At 35.8% G+C, this 21406-nt stretch overlaps 1 pseudogene; it reads right to left on the reverse strand.

Annotated features, from left to right (window-relative positions):
- Positions 1 to 21406, reverse strand: part of LOC109110844 — a 101307-nt pseudogene that overhangs the window by 46976 nt on the left and 32925 nt on the right.

Raw genomic sequence — 21406 nt, forward strand, 5'->3', positions numbered from 1 at the left:
ATCTGTACTTCCAGACAATGACATCGAGAAAATGGGTTCCAGCAAGATTTTCTGTGACGGATAATGCCAGATGCTCAGAATTAGCTATAATCTGCACATACAGTAAAGCTCAAAGCAGCAGGCATGCAACAGCTTCCTGTTCCTGAATATCACTGCTTATCTGGTGCATTGCTCTACCACCTCATCTCACTAATTAAAAACTTTCTCTACATAATGAGGAAGATTTATGTTTTTTTTTTCTATGATGATTTTCTTCCACCTGATACTAAGGGCTGGCTTTTGCCACCATCTCCGGTGACACACTTTCAGCCTAGTTCCTCTCCCACTCTGTTTATCAATCGAACGTCAACTATAAAAAATCCCTCCGTTACCACCACATAAACAGAGCCATTTTTCAGCTCAGTGTCTGCCTTGTGGAACAGCCAAATGCTCTGAACTGCCTGCGATTCCGCTGCACTGCCGCCGCTGTATAATCACGCTTGTTTTACAGGGTGAGAGGCTGATGCAGAGAGCCTGGGATTTATTTCTGACATGGCGGCTTGTGCTCCGCTGTCAAACGTTTTGACAGAGCTAATAGTGTGCATTAGAGGCACAAATCTGCAGGTGTAAACCCATGCAATTCTCATTACCCTGCAGGGCCAGCCAGGTCTCTTTGTTATTCATTAAAAATGAAAGAGGGACTTGCCTGGAAGCATTTGGCAGTTGTTATGACAGATTATTTACCTTGCAAAGTCTTTTTGCTGGGGAGAAATATGAGGGTACTCTGATTCGTGGCGTCTAGTCGAAACAGTGTGGAAAAGTGGAAGATAGTATGGTGTTTTAGTAGGACTTTTAATGTGACTTGCTTCACTTGAAAGTTGACAAAATTATCAGAAAAAGATGATGAAATGTCAAAAAAGCCTGAGCTTTTTGTTTTGTAGTGCTGAAGTTTTCATTGCATTCGTGCAGCATGAAGGGCACACTACTCTTAGTCGTTCCAAACGAAAGTAAGCAACTAAATTCATTCCTGAAGGCTGTTGACAAAGTAAAAATCAGTGGTCACTTCAGGAAAGTAATTTGGCCATTTATGAACCTGGCTAGCAAGTCCTTGTGATTCATTTTAAAACCCGAGGTCATTTAAGACACTAAGATCTTTTAAAAAGGCCAATTGCTGCCGTACACCAGAAGACTGTCAATGGGAAAAAATATTTACTTTTTTTGATGGTTTTACTAAATGCCACACTGAGTAACACTGTCACAAACCTTCAAAAACTTGAACTGCTTGAGCATGTCTGCTATTTTCTCAGCGTTTCGTCCCTCATTGAGGAAGTCCAGCTCTAGAGGCATGTTCTTCTTGGTTTCTTCCACCAGCCACATAAAGGAAAAGTCTGGAAACAACCAGTGGACAACCTGCAGGAGAAACTAAAAACAGACACACATTTAGTTTAATTTATTTGCCTTATCCATTGCATGTATGTTACATGAAAAGGTTTGATCAGGCCAGAAAAGCACAATTAAATTAAATTAAAAATTTAAATAATATGTTTAGATTTTTTTACATTTTATTGATTTTTTTATTTTATTTTACTTTTCTGGCTTGAAACTTTTATGAAACTATTTCACATGCATGCATGCATGCAATGAATAAAGTACAATCAGTTAGTCAGTTGCAAAATAAACCCCAAAAGAGTGATGCAGACTCTGATGGAATGCAAAAAGTAAAAAAAAGAAAAGAAAAAAAAAGTAAAACATACTAAACATCTTACAGTCTCTGGAAAGGGTATATAATCTGTAAAATACACTAAACTGAAGCCCAGACTCTGAATAAGACCTGGCTGTAATTATATGTGATACAAATTAAATTGAAGGCTCATGGACAAATGGCTATTTGCAATAAAATGAATGAATAAAACTGTTGGTTAAATGATGGATTCTATTTTTTAAGCACTAATGGGAGGTGAATAGGCACCTAGACGGATCGAGCTATGCAAAGGTGTGTGACAATGACAGAGCGTGTGAATTAGGCATCAGAAATCAGGCATTGGCAGATCTGCTCCATCAGTAATTACCTCCATCACAACAATGTTCTTGGAACTTTTGTGCTGGACCTTGGGATGCTGTACCTTCACTGCCACTGTCCTCCCATCTGGAAGAACCACTTTCTGGACCTGAGCGAGGGAGGCGGCGCCTTGTGGCTTTTTCTCAAACTGGATGAAAAGATCGCTGAGCTGAGAAGAGAATTTTATTTAATGGTTAGAAAACCAGAAAGAGGCAGGAACTCTATTGTACTGGAATGCCGTAGTTGTTTTGACACTGGATAAAAATGCCATTTAAATGACTGCCTGTTTGTTGCAGTACACTCAGAAACTAATTCATGAAGCTGCTAAGATAAGAAATTGCACTATGTACTGAGTTAGCAGTTTTTGGCCATTTTTGCACTGTTCTAGGTTTAAAACAATTAATTAATGAAATCTGAAAGAAATGAAATTATTAAAGTTATTATTTATTTATTTATTTTGTTGTTGTTGTTTTTAAAGCAATCTTTAGCCAGAGAAATAATAGATCCGAGACATTTATATTGGCTCTTTCCAACACTTCCCCAAAAATGTGTTACACTAAATGTAAATAAGGGCTACAAAGAAATATGATATTTAACAAGGAACAAATCATTTAATTGCCAGTTCAGTTATAACAGCGGGGGAAATTATGTTGAGCAGGGTGTAAGCAGGGCATCTTGTAAATGCAGTTGGTGAAAAATAGCATGACTGATCAGTATGCCACTTTTTTCCTGCGATGCCAACTGCAATGAATATTCAACACAGACACAACAGGGGCAGTGGAAGGGGATGCCAAGAGGAAGTGACAAATTTCTCATTTTTGTGTGCACAAGAGGAGTTAACCATAAATAAATACACCAAAGGAATATCAAGCTGTTCTGGTCCAAAACAACATATTTTCAAATGTGTTTCACTGCTCCTGAAGAGACAAAAAGTATGTATGTGCTGTTAAAACACAAAAGATAGTGGACCTTTCAACACTGAGTGCCAAAAAATCCGAGCTTTTACACAATTAATGTCACCTGGCAACCTCTACAAAAATGAACAAAAGTGCAGCAGATGAAGGTCATCTCAAATTCGGTTGTTCTTTTCAAAGCTCCTAAGTATAGAGTGACGTACTGACTCTTAACCGTCTTGGTCATATGGTATTTTAAAATGTCCTAATATTGTGTTGGAGTCCCCTACAACAGTTTTAAATACATCTAAGGTCAGAAAACATTGTAATTTTCTCAGAATATACATTTATTATTAGAATCATTTTTCAATGATTTCGAAACGATTCGTTTGATGCAGTTCTGAGCTTAAGGTCTGTAAATCCCTCCCTTCCTTAAGCTTACTCTGCTCTTATTGGTCAACTGGCCAAGTCTGTTGTGATTGGTCTTTCTGTATACACAGAGCCGGAAACGAAATGTCCTTTACCATAATCATTTTTTTTTGCTCCGGAGGGTTATTTGTAAACAAAGATGCTATATGAGGTTACAAAAATGGCATCAATATTACCTTATCAATTCGAGCCGGTAGATGATACCAATGTAGTCGCTCAACCGGAAACTCCATCACAAGCACGACTTGATCAGGACGTTTCTCAGTGGTAAGTTTAAACTTTGTATGTGGTACTTTATGTGATGTGACAGCAGTTTTATTGCATTCATTAGTAGTATTTACTTATTTGAAGTGCACATGAACTGTGTTAGACATGATGTTAACACACTAAGTGTTGCGGAAGTGTTTGTTGGCATGTCAGAGTGTTCGTATTTCACAGGAAGGTGGAAATTATGCAAATGTGTTACCTTGTGACGTATATAGGTAACAGGTGTGTTAGACATGATGTTAACACACAAGTGTTACAGAGTTGACTCTTTCTTTTGAGAGACAATATCTTTATTTTTCATGTTTTTTTTTTGTTTACTTTTTTGAATGTTTTTTTTATTGGTGTTTTTTTTTTTTTTTTTTTCAAAAACCCATGACTATACACACTCAGAAAAAAAGGTACAAAAGCTGTCACTGTGGCGGTACCTTTTCAAAAGGAGCACTTTTGTACCTTTTAGGTATGTACACTTTAGGTATTAATATGTACATTTAAGGTACCAATATGGACTCTTTAGGTACGAAGGTGTGCCTTTTGAAAAGATACCGCCCTAGTGACAACTTTGGCACCTTTTTTCTGAGAGTGTATGCTCTTTAACTAAAGATACTGCTTATGAAACCCATCTAAAATCTGAAAATATTTGAGCTATATAAAAGGCAAGTTAATCTGCATCAGAAGCCTTGTTTGCTCATAATGAGTCCAAAAATCGTCAGCTCCAATTTGGAAGCAGCCAAATTCCAAAAGCAGAATTAAGAAAATAGAGTGAATGGCTCCAACTCATCTGATGACTAAGTTAGCAGATTTGATCATCATCCAGGTTGGACTTCTGCCATCTGTGTCAGCTGAGCAGCACGGGGTGAACCAGAAGCATGATGCCAGGGTCTGCCGTCTCAGGTGTAGGACCACTGAGAAACAGACACTTCTCACCTTATGCATTCATGCAGAAATTTCCCCTGCAAATGGCCCTGATCCTGCCTGTTGACATCTGGAAGGCATCCAGAATGATAAGTTATGAGTAACATGCAAAAGAACAGAGCATGAGGTAGTTATGAATATCACAAACAAAGTTTTGCCTCTGTGAATGTGAAGCTTTTTTAGTGACACAACCAGATAAAAATAGAGCTTCTTTGTGTCATGACTAAGATTTGCCAGTTCCTGGCAGAAACAACAACTCTATAAATAAATGATATACAGAAACACCCCAGTTCCTCTCATTGGCTTCTTCTCTCCTTACATTGTAAGTTAATCATGAAGTTAATTATGTTTACGTGACAAAGCCAATATCTAAAATTTAAGCTTATTATTATCAAAATTGACCCCAAATTGCTATTCATAACTCCTACCACAGCTTTCAAGGCATATTCTCTAATGTTGGCGTAGACCTTCAGAATGTTCTGACTCAAGTTTCTAGATATTTTCTAACTTACAAATGTCCTGTAGCAGACCTCTGAACAGGCCCAAATTCGCAGACTTTCATCCAAGGGTGCAACTTTTTTCATTTATTTATTCTTAAAGTGTATTCAAGCTACACCAAACATTGCTAGAAACATGTTAAAACATGCTTGCAATACTTAAACATGCTAAAAACAGAACAGCAACACCTAGCTATCAGTGTGTTAAAATTCTAGCAATGATTACTAACATAATAAAATATAATGGGAACATACAAAAGCATGTTAATGTGTATTTTTGATGTGGATTATTGGCGGTCTGGTGAAGTCTAATAATGGGCTCTGAGCTAGCCTAATATGTCTGATACAGTCTGAGTTTTAACTGGTCAATCTGACTTTTTCTGATTTTGTCTGAATAAAACCTTCAAGCTTTAAAGCTTTTTAAACTTTCAGACTAGGCATTGGTAACAAAGTTTGTCATCACACTTCCCAACCTGAACACGTTCTATTTAGTTATCATTTCTACTATTGAAATAAACTCCAGGATACTTTGCAACCTTTCCTTTCCAAGAAAGCCACCTTAGAAAATAACAGACTGACCATCATGTAAAATATGAAAAGATGGTTTGTTTTGTTTTTACTGTCTACAGGCAGGTTTATCTGAAATAGCTTTTAACACAATAATAAACTGGCTCATTCAAACAGTTGCACAGCAGGTGAGTCCAAAATTGTACAGCCAACACCAGGAAAGAAAAATGTGTGGGAATGTGTGTAGACTTTGTGTTCAGAGGATCCTGTCTTTCCAACAGTAAGAAACACCAATTATTTCACAGGCAAACCTGATTAAACAAAGCAAAGTGAGCAGACTGCAGCGGTCATTATCTGAAACTGAGAGCACCCTTGTAGATACCTTATTTCATTATTCAAATAAATACTTAATTAGTAGCCCATTTATAAAACTTTCCAATCAGCATAAGCAGTAACTATTCAGTCTAAGGATGCTATGCCAGATATCTGGCCTTCGTGTATAGCAAAACAAATCAGCCCCCATCAAAAGAATTTTATAGCAACACCAATGGACTCAGCAGGTGGACATAGTTGGTGTCAACCATCCAAACTAAGTGTTTTTTGTACACAGATAACCTGTCTGATTTAGGCTAATGTGAACCTGACCATGGCTAGTTGCTCACAGGGACCTTCCGGCTCTTCCGAGGTGCCTCTACAACATATGGCTAGCATTTGCCACTCTGCATGAGTTATGCAACCATATCTCTGGGAAAGCTCTCATTACACTATAGCCATGCAGATAAATTTGTGTGTGTGCGTGTGTGTGTGTGTGTGTGTGTATGATTTGACACATAAAATCTCTTGACACAAAAATGGCTGATTTTTACCTCTATATTCAATTTATATTGAGATTATACACCATATATAGTGTGTTGCTTTATAAAATGACAGTTTAACCCTCATTCTATGACGTAAGAGTCAAGCAAGATTTTGCATCACACACTGACCCCCTGCTGAGTCACTTCTTTTGCATCTGTCATTCAAAGCCTGTAGGGGAGAGGGCTATGATAGGCTCCTCCTACTCCCATCTCCATTCTTTACACAGTGGGACAAGAATAATGGAAGCAATTAGCTACAGCAGAGGTCAAGAAGGAATCCCTAGAGAGCTTTAGTCATTAGACTAGCCTGTCTCTTGTCATATGCAATATGCCCAGCCCACAGTACTACAACAGCATTCGCTACAGAAGCCGCTGTATCAAACCTCAATTGTACACTAATTCCCTCTGGTTTCAATATGTCCTGCATAGCACGCAAAGCACAAGTCTGGCATTTGTATTTTTGTACCATTTTGCCTCACTGTCCTTTCTCATTTTTGTCATTTTGTTTTTGCCGGAGCGTTCACACAGTTGACCCAGTTTGTCCTTTCTGAAATGATCAGATAATCAGAGTTTTGTCTCTTTTTTTCGTGCAAGCTTATCTAAAGCCCCAGATGACTGGGAGCACAGATCAGCCAGTGCCTGCGATGGCCTGATAGCACAGTGTGACCTCTGACCTCCCGCTGAGCAGCCGGAGCCATTATTGTGCCTCACTGTAATCACAGTCAGCTGAGACTGCCGCAGAGGGGATACACAAACAGAGGAGAGAGATACCAGTGTGAGCGGCCCTCAAAACAACTAAAGCCTGCCTATTGACTGACCAATGAGGTTGTGACATTCATTCACCTGTTGACAAATTAAGATGTGCAGAATTGAAAAATAAAATACTTTACGGGGATAAACAGGAAAATAATGATTCAATGATGCAAACAGAGTTCAATTCTACTGTAAAGCAGGTCTAAAAGCTCTAAAAAATAAAGTAAAATTCAATAAAAAATCTAAATAAATTAAAATAAAATAAAATCAAACGGCAACTCAATTTTATCACTAATTTCTCTGTTCTAAGGAGTCTTGATCAATGACAACAATAACTATATAATATAGTATAATATAATAATAAAATATTATAGTATAATAAATATAATATATAAATCATTATTATATTATATTATATTATATTATATTATTTTATATTATATTTTTTTATTATTGTATTATATTATTATTAATTATTGTTGTAATGCAGTTGCTTAGTGGTTTTAGCCTGTGTAAGTTGTGTGCATTAGTTAATTTTAGCTTTAGATTTTGATAAACTACCCACCATCCCCACTGAAACTAATAGCATAACCAAAAAGATCAATCGTATATAAATGTGAGTTTGTGAAACATTTGGAATTAAGCAGATTTCTGCATGAATACTTCCTAATAAATATAAGGGGTTTTCAAAAATGTGTGTGCATGTGTTACGAAACTATAAATACCTTCAATATCATAGATGGCTCAAAGATAACTCAACATATCCACGTTCAGACACACACTGACAGCCTGCACTGAATCAAATAAAGAGAAGCCTTGCTTTCCTGCACTAAAAGACATAACTGTGTGTCTCACAGTATTTACTGCAGATAAATCCAATAGTTTCCTTTTGCAGCAAAGCCAATTAACATTTTTATAACTGAGTTTTCCATTATTCTTTTAGAGAAATCCTTTCTTTGCGGACCGTTATTATTCATCCTGGTGAGAATGGTGATCTTATCTTAATTACACAAACACAAAAAATTGTTCAGCAATACAAAATGCCAACAGTTGAGCATTCCTGTTTAAATGCAAACTAAATTCATTTTCTGAACTTGGAAATTACTTTGAAATGAAAAGGATGGAATCAAACGCATTGGGAAGCATTAAATAGATCAACTGACTGTAAAGACATTTATAATGTTGCAAAATATAATGTTTCTAAAATAAATGCTGCTCGTTTATCAGAGAATTATGTATTATGGTTTCCACAAAAATATATAACAATGTTTCTTGAGCAGCAAATCAGCATTTCAGAATGATTTCTGAAGGATCATGTGACAATGAAGACTGGAGTAATGGATTCATTTATCTTCCTTTAACCTTACTGGACTGCAGATTCAAGTCAATGACATTTTAGTGTTAACCAGTCCAGAAGAATTAACCTATTAACTCTTTATCTTTATCTTTAAACTATTAGAGGTGATCAAGATGCACTCAAGATGAAAGTCAGCTTGACTCAGGATTGAATTTGTGCTCTCTGAGGGGGATGTACTCTTAAGCAGCAAAAGGCAACATCTTGCGTTTGTCACCTTCTCTTCTCCTCCCTCCCTGCCACCATAATCCACAAATAAAGAGCGACAAACCACTTAAATTCTTCCCTTGCCATCGCCTGTACTTTTGTGAAATTATAGAGGAAGCAACAAAGGCAAAGGAGCTGCCTCCCATGAGCTCCGTTGGAGACAGGGCAGCTGGAAATGTGTTCACCATTTTCAGTCCTGAAATCATAGAATGTTCCCAGGCAGGCAAATCTGCAGATTCAGCCCTTTCCCTGAGATCTTCAGGGTCAGCATCCCAGCTCTTCAAGCCAGAGAAACTGTGGGGGTCACGGACAATACCAGAGCATTTTACAGGAGTGACACCTCACAGTGTTTCCCACAAGCAAACGCGCTCAACACACACACTTGGCAGACACAATTTGCCATTTTAAGATGAACAGCCATTGGGATAAATTGTTTAATAGGCCAATATTTGGTATTTTAAAACCAACAACATCATAACCAGATATACTGTAAACCGATATTATCCAACCTGATGTCATTATTATTGTTAAGTATTCATATGTAATGTTTACACATGCACTACTGTTCTAAATTTGTTAGATTGATGTTTTTAAAAGTCTCTTATACTCACCAAAAATGTGTACAAATTCAGCAAAAACAGTCAAATGTGAAATCTCATTATAATTTATTTATAGTTTTTTTTTCTTGCATTTTAAATATAAATTTAATATCAGAAGAACATAATTTATTTGAAACAGACATCTATGGAATTTTTTTAAAAAAGCAGCAAATTAAGCAAATGACTATTCTATATTCTATTAATCTAAAACGGCTTGCAAACATTTGTACACAAGTTGTTATATGCAAAATGCTTAATTTTTTGTCATTGTGTATATTTACATCGACTTTTCATTGCTATACAAGCATACAGTATGTGTGCTACTGTAGAACTACAGTACACTTTATAAATGAACACCTACTATTACCTACAATTACTAATGAGATCATGTCGATATATTGACCACCAATTGAGACCATGAAGTACTGAATCTAATCACAATCAGCTGCTTTGAAGCCCACAACATACAATCTCCTGGGCAATGTGTCAGGAGGTTTTTGTTTGGGATGTTGTTTTCACTGTCATCATTTCCTTAATCTTTTCTTTCTCTCAGGTTTCTCTCTTCAGTAAAAAAGAAAAAAAAGAAAAAAAAAAAAACAAAAAAAACAAAAAAGAAATATTTCTTTTTCTTTTTCTATGAGGTTTCATTAAGACTTCAAGTGCCCCTGCATAGTAGACTGTTCCAAGGGAACCACTGAACTGCATGCAAAAATACAAAAAAAAAAAAAAAAAGCTGGAAGCCTCGAGAGCACCAAGTTGAAGAGAGCCGTGAAAAGGAGTAACGCCTCGAAGAAAGAGAAAAGCATAGACACAGGAGAGAATTGATTACGCCTGGTCTGGCGTTAACCACCACTGTGCCTGGCTCTCACGAATCCCATTCAAGTAATTGCGCAATAATTGCTCACGATAAAAGACCATCTTGAAATCAAGGTCTCGCCAGAGTGACTCCACAAAAGACTTCTTTTCTTTCTTCTCTGAGGTACTCATTTCAATTTCTACATGAGCTGCTGTGAATAAAACATAACATATTATGAGTGATCACAACAGCTAATATGCCAAACTCTCTATAGACTGCGGAAACTCCCAAAGGAAGGTTTTCCTAATTTTTCTGGGCAGTCTGCAAGCTTGTGAATCTATCGGCTGTGGGCTGAAACTCTGACAGGCCTCTCATTCACACGCCGGCTCAGAAACGACACAGCGGGCCCTCGGGGAGCTCACTCATGCACACGCATTGGGAAAAGTGACGATCCCAAAGGCTTCCAATCACCAACTGCATATGCCATGACATACATTACCCTACTGCTGCAGCACTGACAGTCCAGACTCCTTGAAGCCATTACATCTCTAGCTTCCTGCAAAGAACAACTTGGAGTAAGCATGATGACTTGGAAAGGTTGCAGACGGGGGTAATTGCATGATGCAAGCAATTATAACACTCAAGCACATCATGAAGAACAAGGATGCAAAGATTTTGGAAGGTCCATACGGGCAGAAGAATCAGACGTCGTTTTCAAAAAACAATCGTGAGGGCTGTGCGTTTCTGAAGCCTGAGGGGCTGCTGTGATGAATGCTGACGTTTTTACAAGGAACGTTTAAGAGCCAAATGTTTCATCTGGGAGGTTTAAAAAGCAAATGAACTCAGATCTCTAGCCTTGGGGCATCTGGCTAATTTGATTTGGTGTGGAGGTGGAACACTGCTTGGGTCGCTGTTAATTTTTTTGCTACTGTGTAGGAACAGTACTAGGAAACAATTTGCAGGTACAAAAATTTGGGGGCTTTTTACTAATTTTTATTGATAGAGAAAGTAGTAAGTAAACTATTAAACTTATTGTAAATAATTGGGGAGATAACTGGAATTAAATGAAGTTGACACAGACTAGGTATTACACTTCCGCTATTTCTGAGCAGTGGCATTAGTGCTACAAATAAAATAAAAAAGAACTTAATCAGATTAGATGAAATACCTTTAATTTGCACAATATTATTTTCACCAGATATCCCAATTTGGGAGTTACCAAGAGCTATCAAACACAATAAAACATTCAGTTATTTTTACTGAAACGAAAACATACAACATGACCAGTTATCAATTTCAATTAATTAATCAATTGACTACTATTATTCATCTGTGGATGTGTTGTGATTAAGGAATCAAAATGTGACAATTTTAGTATTGTTGTCTGATTAAATGACTATTTACCAGTTCTTGTTAAGCAATCAAAAATATAGAAGGTGACTAGTGTAATTTAATTTGTGAACAAATTACTTTTATGAACCAATTCTTGTTAAGGAATCAAAAACATAAAATGTGACGAGTGCAATTCAATTCACAGAAATGACTCTTATGAACCAAAAAAATAGACATTGTGACCAATTCACAAACAAATGCAGTTCTTTTAATTAATAGTTCTTAAAGATGAGTTACCATCTTGAATTCACTCAACTGAACCCATCAGAATGGTTACTGAATCAACATCTTACTCACTTAGTGAACTGCAAGTTATCATTATTTTCAGTGATGTCTGTATCGAAATGAAGAAAGTCACAACTCTTCACAGAGCAGATCAAAGTAAGAGGCTGTTAACACAAACGTTAAAAAAAACAATAAAACAAATATGAAAGAAAGCACAGCAGCTAATACTTACTCTCAGAACCACATGTATTTCTTTTCAACATACTTGAACACAACTGAAAACAACACACTCAACATCTATGAAGATAATTGCTCTCTATTATTTATCGAATTGAGCATTTTTCTAAAATTTTAAACATTCGAATTCAGGCAAGACAGACAAGTATTATTAGTTTTGGCACCTTACATTTCGTTTGATAGTAGCCAAGGCTACATTAAAAGTCTAGACGTGACATGCTAATAGCCACATCAGTGTTCCTTCCAATATATAACAGCAGGTGGTCACCGCCAATAACCTTTGTATAGCACAGTATGGAGGCACATGGTACAGCGACTTCATTTACAATTCAAAGAGCTTTGTGTTCAGCTGTGTGTTCTGGAGGATGTTTCTCATTTGCCTGCTTTCATGTTGTACGCATTCATTTTGAAGACGTTTGGCAGGAATAATAAGAAGGTTTCTTACACAATTGCATATGTATAATCACAAGCAACATACTCTTTGTGATGATGAGCGCCATACTGCTGCCTCTCCTGACACTATAATGGCTGTGGTGAGCTCACATTTCCCTTGTGTCTCTGAGGTATAATTAAAACTTCTTGTAATCATTTTCCCCTTTAAGATCCAAACACTGACACGCCTACCATAGAAACTAGCCACAAATTGGAAATGCACAAGAAAGTTCTATGATTAACAAAAGGACAGGGGTTTCAAATCTTCATTCATATCACTGGGAATCACAACGCTTGAACTTCAGTAGAACACAAAATGAGACATTCTTAAGAATGTTCACACTGCTCTTTTTTCATATGGCAAAACACAGAGGGGTGTTCAAGCTCCAAAATGACAAGGGCACTAAATATACAGTATGACAACATTCCACAACACTCCTTATCTTCTAAAGGCATAAGATAGCATTATATGAATTACAGTAACATATACAAAGTAGAATGTACCAGTAAGTCATTATAATTACTAACAATTTCAATGTGCCTTTTTAATGTTCAATTTTAATGTGTTCTTTGTATAAATGAATAGGAAACACGTTGTAAGTAAACACACTTTCAATATAAATGACCAAGCAAAAAAAAAAAAAAAAAAAAAAAAAAAAAAAAATATATATATATATATAGATATATATATATATATAATATATATATATATATTTTTTTTTTTTTTTTTTTTTTTTTTTTTTTTTTTTTTTGGTAAAGCACAATCATTGAATAATTGAATACACACACACCAGGTTTTGGAGCCGTAATAATAATAATAATAAATTACCGTGATCACCTTGTTGCAGAAACTGCCATTTTACGCTCATTTTAGGCTCACTAGTGGAATCGGTAAGATTTAAGCAACCCAGCCTGTCCACCTGCAATTATGACAAAGGGTTGTTAACGTCTTAAAAGTGCTTTTTCACATATCACCTGGTGAGTGCTAAAATATTTCACGGACACACTGGAACACTCTGGATGTGAATATGATATGTCAGGTTTAAAATGTTTAAAATCTAAGAAATTGCATGTCAGCATGCAGCTATTGAAAGGTACATACCAGCATGCATGAAAAGTGCCGTAATTAGTCATTACTTGTGCTGTTAAGTGCATAACCTCTTTTCAATTTACTTGATCTGAACATTGGGCAAGAAAATTCAGATTTCCTTGAGAAATGGATCAGCATAACAAGACTAGAGCAAAAATGTAGAGCATTTGAGGAGGCAGAGCCCTTTTGCAAGGAAATGTGAAGATGCCTTTGACCTAAACACAGAAAGCTTGGGACTGACAGGCGAGCCATAGAGCGTTGTGACTGTTTGCGATGTTAATTACATTGAAAGAAGCTGTAAAACAAGCCACAAGACTCTGCTCCATGAATGGGGAAGTAGGCACAGCTGGGACGCTTATAATCAGAAGCAAAGCGTCAAAAAAAAGAGATTAGTGCTTCAGAGATTAAATATGATCTTTTTACAGCACTAAATAAATCAGCTTCTTTTGGAGCCACATTCTCTCACACTGACGAGTATCTCACATCATTTACTTTTTTTTCCATGTCACCTGCTTTACATTTGGTGTTTTTGGTTTGTTGATTTGAAGCAAACAGCTTTTGTAAATGTTACATTATGTATGTGCAGTCTCAATCACATAATCATGAATCTCACTGTTCAGTAACACTGGGTTGATGGACAGGCAGGAAAGAACCCGAAAATACCATATGACCATAAATGTATTAAAAAGGAATAATTCACCCAAAAACGTACATTCCATAATCATTTAATCGCCCATATGTTGTTCCAACCTGTATGACTTGCTACAGTGGAACACAAATGGAAACATTTTAAAGATACACTTACAATGAATGAGGACTGAAGATTTCCTTAAAAAAAAAGGAAAAAAAAGAAAACATGAAGTCATTAAAAAAGTATCAACAGTAAAACCATAGTATTAATAGTCTATACAACTTGTATCCTATACAACTGATCTTTGCACTTAACAAAATGCAATTTAGGGGTCATTTATAATCATATCAAAAGCGTTCACCAATTTACAAGTATAATTAAATCCTGGATATTTAATTAAAGACTATCTTAAAATAATATGTGGATAATGGGCATTATAAATAATCTATTAATCAGAAAACTAAACAATATACAAATCAAAAGCAATATTAGATTTGTGATATTTGTGTGATTTTAACAAAAAATATAAAATAAATAAATACATACATAAAGCAAACTTCAAATTAAAACATTCTTTACGTTTCTTCTAGTGACAAGTTACGCCTAGTCTTATATTTTAAGGTTTTGTAAAGTTCTGCTTGTAAAAGCGAGGTTTGGCAATGTTTAGCTAGTTAAGGCTCCAAATCTTCTCTGCAATCACACATTATATTCAAGTATATTATATTATATATTCAATTATATTATTATATTATATTAAAGAGACCGTTCATTTCTTATCCTGCATTATTTTTTCTGTAGTAAAATGAATTGTGGCGTTCTCATGAAATGCATTTATAATCAAAGATGACATGATTACACTTGACATGACTGAGGTTTGTAGATAGACAAAAGCCTTTAAAACATTTTTGCACAGGCACCATTATAGCCTTTGAAGCTAATGCAAAAGAAACTGTAATGGGGAACAACGTTTGGCATCAAACCAGTCTCACAAGAAAAAGATATGCAATCACTTTTAGCAGTGTTATGGTCCTATTCAGAGCAGAGCCAGTGTGTTGGGTGGATGAATGGCTTGCTAATGGAGCAGATATTCATGCTGAGGAGATGGAGAGATAACATTCTGCTGTGGGGCGTATGGGAGAGAAACTCTGGTGAGTGAGATAATGCAGTGTTTATGGTAATATTTTAATCTCTTATCATGCTAGAGGAGAAACCCAGAGGGTATTTATCAGCTTTTGAACTAACGCACCACTGCTTTATTCATTTTTATCATCTTTTTAAAATAAATAAATAAATAAATAAAGCTATTTTCCCATCTTTGTAGTGCCCTATCAAAAGCAACAAGAGATGGCTTTTGTTTTCTTTTTCGCTTTTTCCTCTTTCACGATTGATGTGTCATTTTAATATTTCATTTTTATAAAAGACAGTTTTGTGATGTGAAATTCTAGCATTTAATGTAAACAAGGTGGTTATATTATTAAAGGAAGTTCACACAAAGAGGAAAATTTGCTGAACATGTATTCACCATCAGACCATCCAAGATGTAGATAAGTTTGTTTCTTCATCTTAACAGAATTTGATCATTTTAGCATTCCCAGCAGTGAATGGGTGCCGTCTAACCCTAACCCTAAATTCAAACAGCTGATAAAAATATTACAATAATCCACAGTAATCCACACGACAGTCCATCAATCTTATGAAGAAGAAGAAAAAAAAAAAGAAACAAACAAATCAAGGCATTTGAACTTTAAACCACTTCTGGTCAAAATGTGAGTGCATAATCCTTAATAATGCATTCACCATTGAAAAAGTCCACCCCCTATTGTCCTCTCACATCAAAATCCACCAACATATTAGTTTAGAAATGTTCTGAGCTGTTTTCACTTGCTTGATCTGTCCATATTTCCTCTCCTGATTCAGAGGAAATGACTATCACTGAAAAAAGCAATATTATGGCTAGAGGACTCGTATTTTAGTTGTGAACAATGTTTTTAGGTTAAAATGTCTTGATGGATTTGTTTATTACAAACCGTTTTTTTTTTAAATCCACAGTTGTGTGGATTACTTGTGGATTTTTGTTTTTAATCAGATGTTTGAACTTTCATTCTGACTGATGGCACCCATTCACTGCAGAGGATCCATTGGCAAGCAAGTGATATAATGCTAAATTTCTCCAGATCTGTTCCGATGAAGAAACACCCTCAGGCCATCCATGATGTAGATGAGTTTGAGCACATTTTTCAACAAATTTTAATTTCTTGGGTGAGCTATTCCTTTAAACCTTTCAATAAAAAACTCCTTAGTGATAAGTACAGAAAAGGCCAAACAAACATAAGTCTATCACTTCTGCTATTATACATTTAAAACATAAAATGTATCCTATTTATGAATGTATCCTCATTTACTGCAAAAATGTTTATGTTGAAAGTCTGGAAAAGTTGTTTTTCTGTGTTTTTTACAGAGAGTAAGGAACCGTCTCAAGATGCACCACAGAGCAGTGTAGTAGAGTCTTCTCCTCAGGGCCTCTTCAGAGGGGACAGATTGTCGAGTCATTTCTACGGCACACTCCAGATTCACACTGTAGGACCACATATGCCAGCACAAATGCTACAGTTCCGTTTCGTTTCTAATTTTTTATGACTTTAAAAAATACTTGCAGCCTCCAAGTAAATTTGGCTGTTCACTTTATGATGAAAAGGCACATCTATGTACTACATTGGCTGTTAGAATCAGTAAATAAAGAATTACTCAAATTTGCCAAAGCTGTTACTGAAAAAGTGAAGTCTATCATTTCTGAAATACAAGCGGCACCAAAAGTAATTGTGCAACTGGGAAAAAAAGGGAAATATATACATACATAAATGCATACATAAAATTAATTAAAAAAACATAAGCATAAATCATAAATGCTTCATCTATAATTATTTTTGGGAAAAAAAGCTTGGTCTTGGGTTTGGCATGGAATAACAGTGATTGTAGAGAACAGCACATATGGATACAGGAAGCACTGGGACAGCCTGCACTCTGCGAGGGTGGTAACCGCTGAAGCAAAGAGGGCTGAGTCTGGATATTTACAGGGTCCAACAATTCACCAACGCCAAAGATGTCCAGCCACCCACATGCTTCTTTACTACCATACACCAATGCCAAAAAAAAGACCACATGCACTTTTCTAAGACCCTCAAGCTAAGTATAACTGATATTTCAACATCCTGAAATACAACCAAATATTGGATTTACAGTAATGCTATGCAAGCGTAGGAAAAAAAGAAAAAAAAAAAACCTTATGGATGATTTAAAAACAGAAATGCTAACTTTTATTTTCTTGTAATGATATGAAAGAACAAAAGAACAACCAAACCAAAGAAAAGAAAGAATGAGCTAACAGAAAAAAAGAAAAAAGAATAAGAATAAGAAAGAGTGAGAATGTGAAAGTGAGAGGGAGAGAGAAAGAGAAAGAATCGAAAGAATAAACAAAGAAACAAAAGAACAAATTACAAAATGGGCAAACAAAACTAAAACGAATGAACGAAATAGAAGAACGAAAGAAAGAAAGAAAGAAAGAAAGAAAGAAAGAAAGAAAGAAAGAAAGTAAGAAAGTATTGTGGCAGGGTGATTAATCACAGATGCCGCCCCAGCGAGTGCTTCAGTTCGCCTTTCTCCTGCAGTCCCTTCGTCTGTGCTGGCAGGATGGGAGCGGTGGGCTGCTGAAACACGCCCCCTATGATGCCACACATCCAGCACATCATTAGAGGAAATGATGCACATTTACATGCTCGGCTGGCCGTTGTGTCATTGAGAATGAGGCAGCAGCGGTGGCACTTTCCATGGGATCCACCCCCTTTCCACAGCACTGATTCCTTCGCCCAATCGAGCGCACACACTCACAGGCTGGGACTCGCCTGCCATCTGTTGTTTAATGGTCTCCTGTAATGGATCCCTGCCCCATGAGCCCAGTCTTTTTTCGAAGGGACAAGTGCAGACCTACAGGCCAGAGAGCTCACATTGCACCGGTAGATCAGAGACACAAAACCTGGCTGAAGATGAATGAGGTTACATAGTCCAAATGAAGCTACAGTTGCATGGTGGACTCTAGCTGGACTCTAGTAAACAAGAACCCTAAAATATGATGATTCCCTACTGAGGAACCATCATCATATTTGAGGGCTCTTGTTTAATGTGCAGAATAATTTATATTATGATTTATATATATATATATATATATATATATATATATATATATATTATAATTTTTTTATTTAAGAAATGAATACTTATTCAGAAAAAAATCAATAAATCATTGATCAAAATGGCAGTGAATACATTTATAATGTTACAAAACATTTATATATATATTATAATACAGTATATATTATAAATATTATAATTATAATCTAATTTTACACTATAATTTAAAACGATAATAATAATAATAATAAAAAATAGCATTGGTGAGCATAATATATCTTTTACAGTGTGTGTGTGTGTGTGTGTGTGTGTACAGATATTTCGACAATTGAACATGACAAAGCATGTTTGAAAATAAAAAAATAAAATAAATACAAATTATTAAAATAGTATAAAGACATTTAAATTAGTGCTGTTTTTTTGTAAAAGTTATTTTTTTTAACAAAATATATGTGTGTGTACTTTTTATATTTTTTATGTATATATAAATGCACACACATGCATGTATATATTTAAGAAAAATGTTACGTTTATATATTAAATATATTTATATATTACATAAATTATATGAATATAAATGTATACATGTAAATACATGTAAATATTTTCAAAATATATGCTGTATGTGTGTTTATTTATATATACATAATAAATATGCACAATAAACACACATATATTATGTAAACAAAAGTTTTTATTTTGGATGCAATTAATCCCGATTAATCATTTGACAGCACTAATTTAAATATAAAACTAATTAAATAAAATAATACATTTAAATACATTTTAAACAAAACTCTGTCCCCCTCAAGGGCATAGCTGAGCTAATGGTTCAGGAAGTTTGCAAAAGAATATTAGGTGAGGAAGGAAAGAGATGGGATGAGCAGAGATGGGATCTATTTATACCAGGCTGACAGAGCGGTTAAGAACTTCATCTTGTAGCTCAGATGGCACGATTGCTCAACTGAGGAGGGATTTGACAAGAAGCTACGTGTCGATTAGAGATTATATTGCATGCTCCGGTGCAGAAAAAAGTGATGATGTGACCAAAAGGTGACATTAAATACAATATTGTGGAAGGGTCTTACAGAGATCCTATCTCTGGACTCAACGTGAACCTGTGCGGGCGAGAGGATATTTATGAAGGTGAGGTGTTTTCATTTCAATGACAGCTTAAAGAGCATTTCTCTATAGCAAATGACAGAAACCAAGTGGAAACCGCAGACCAACACGTCTGTCTTTGCTAAAGAAGAGAACTGCAGTGGTGTGGTAGATAACAAATGTGGCCAGCCTCTCTTGTACAGCCCACTGTCTCACAAAAGGTTAATTGAGTCTGCTTTGAATAATGAGTGGCAGGGCCTTTCTTGGGTTAACCATATGAAAGCATCTTTTAGAACTAACCATCCTCAAGTAAAACTGACCACGTAAATCTAAATGTGTGGAGGTGTCACGGCATAAGCACATGGCTCAGCGGATGTGCAGGAGAGCATTTTCAGATGTGTATGAGAATATATTACACTAAACACGATAACCGACAAGAATCCACTCCATTTTACACTTTTAAATGGTTAAGTTGAATTAAATTAATGTTGATTAATGGTGTTAGCAGAGATAAACATCACTTTTAAAGCTGCATTCACACCATGTCGTAATTGACAACACTTGACATTCCACCCAGAGCTATCCACATCCTGGGACTCTGAGGTAGCGCCTAAATGAATATGGAGGTGGTCAGGGGGTACAGCGGTCACATGGTCCAAGTCGTAGCTCTCAGAACATTCCAAGCTTACAAGTTGTAATTACGAGTTCCGCAGGCACTTGAACGCTTTGCCGTTGATAGTGTTGCCATAGAAACACATAATTCAGCTAGAGCATCACGTGTTGTCATCTCGGAATTACAATAATTATGACATGGAGTGAATGCGTCTTGAATTACTGATAGTTAGTGTTAAGGATTTCAACAAAGTTTGGCCTTTTCTGGCATGAATAACATCTCAAACTGTGCATCTTGTTGCGCTATTACTTTTCTAAATGATTAGATCACACTTATGATTTCATCTAGTGGAAGATAAAACCAGCAAACAAATCTCAAACACATACACTGCTAGAGGAATCCAGGTCATATTTAGGGAAAAGTTAATAAAAAAAAACACTTGAGTGTGTCTATATCATTCACATTTTCTTAAATTTAAAGACCTGCGATTATTATTAATGTTCAAAATATCTCCGTACATACTACTATTTGTTAACAAACAGTGCCTAAGTCTCTTGGTTGAGAGTCTTTGCTCAAATTGTTTTGTGTGTGTTTTTTCCCCCCACTGTGGGCTCAAAACTAACAAGGTTAGAATAAAAGCATTGTATCGCTACTACATGACAAGGAAATTATTACTAATTTTATATTTATATTTATATAAAATATATAAATACTTAAGTGTATACATGTATATTCATGTACAAGCTTAGTGGCTTTATGTGTTTTTCTAGTTTTAGAATGCCTAGTTTGCATAGAGTGGAGGCCTGGCTCTATTAACTGGAAATTTAATTTTAAGTTGCTCAGGGGCTTAAAGAGTGAATTAAAGAGATAGAGTAAAGGCAAGCTGAGAGGAAACCAAAACCAGTGTCTGTCTTCCTCCCCACACCTTTGTGATATCAATAATTCCTTATCTAAATGGATCCAGAGCCGCCCGTAACAGCTTTTTGATTTTGTGTGAGACCATGCCAGGCCTCATAAATAAATATGAGGGATGGTGGGGGAATTCTGGGATGCTGTAGTTTACCTCACGGTGCAGGAGGCTCTCGCTAAAAGCCCTGGCAGAGACTCAGTTTGAAGGGCACTGCCAACCAGTCACGGCACAGCACACTGGATATTACAGCCCAGTGGCGTACGGTAGACTTCTGTAATGAGGAGGCAGATTCCTTCTCTGGGTTTGGCTTTTTAAGTCTGATGTAAATTAATATATGTATATTCTATTTTTATAGCATTTTTAAGTTTAAGGCATATAAACAGCATTTAGCTTGCAGTATTAAAAGTAAACCAACACTAAAGATGATTAAAAAAACACAATTATTAATATATTTGATAAATATATTAACACTGTTATTAAA

Source organism: Cyprinus carpio, chromosome A17, assembly GCF_018340385.1.
Source record: "Cyprinus carpio isolate SPL01 chromosome A17, ASM1834038v1, whole genome shotgun sequence".
Lineage (NCBI taxonomy): Eukaryota > Metazoa > Chordata > Actinopteri > Cypriniformes > Cyprinidae > Cyprinus > Cyprinus carpio.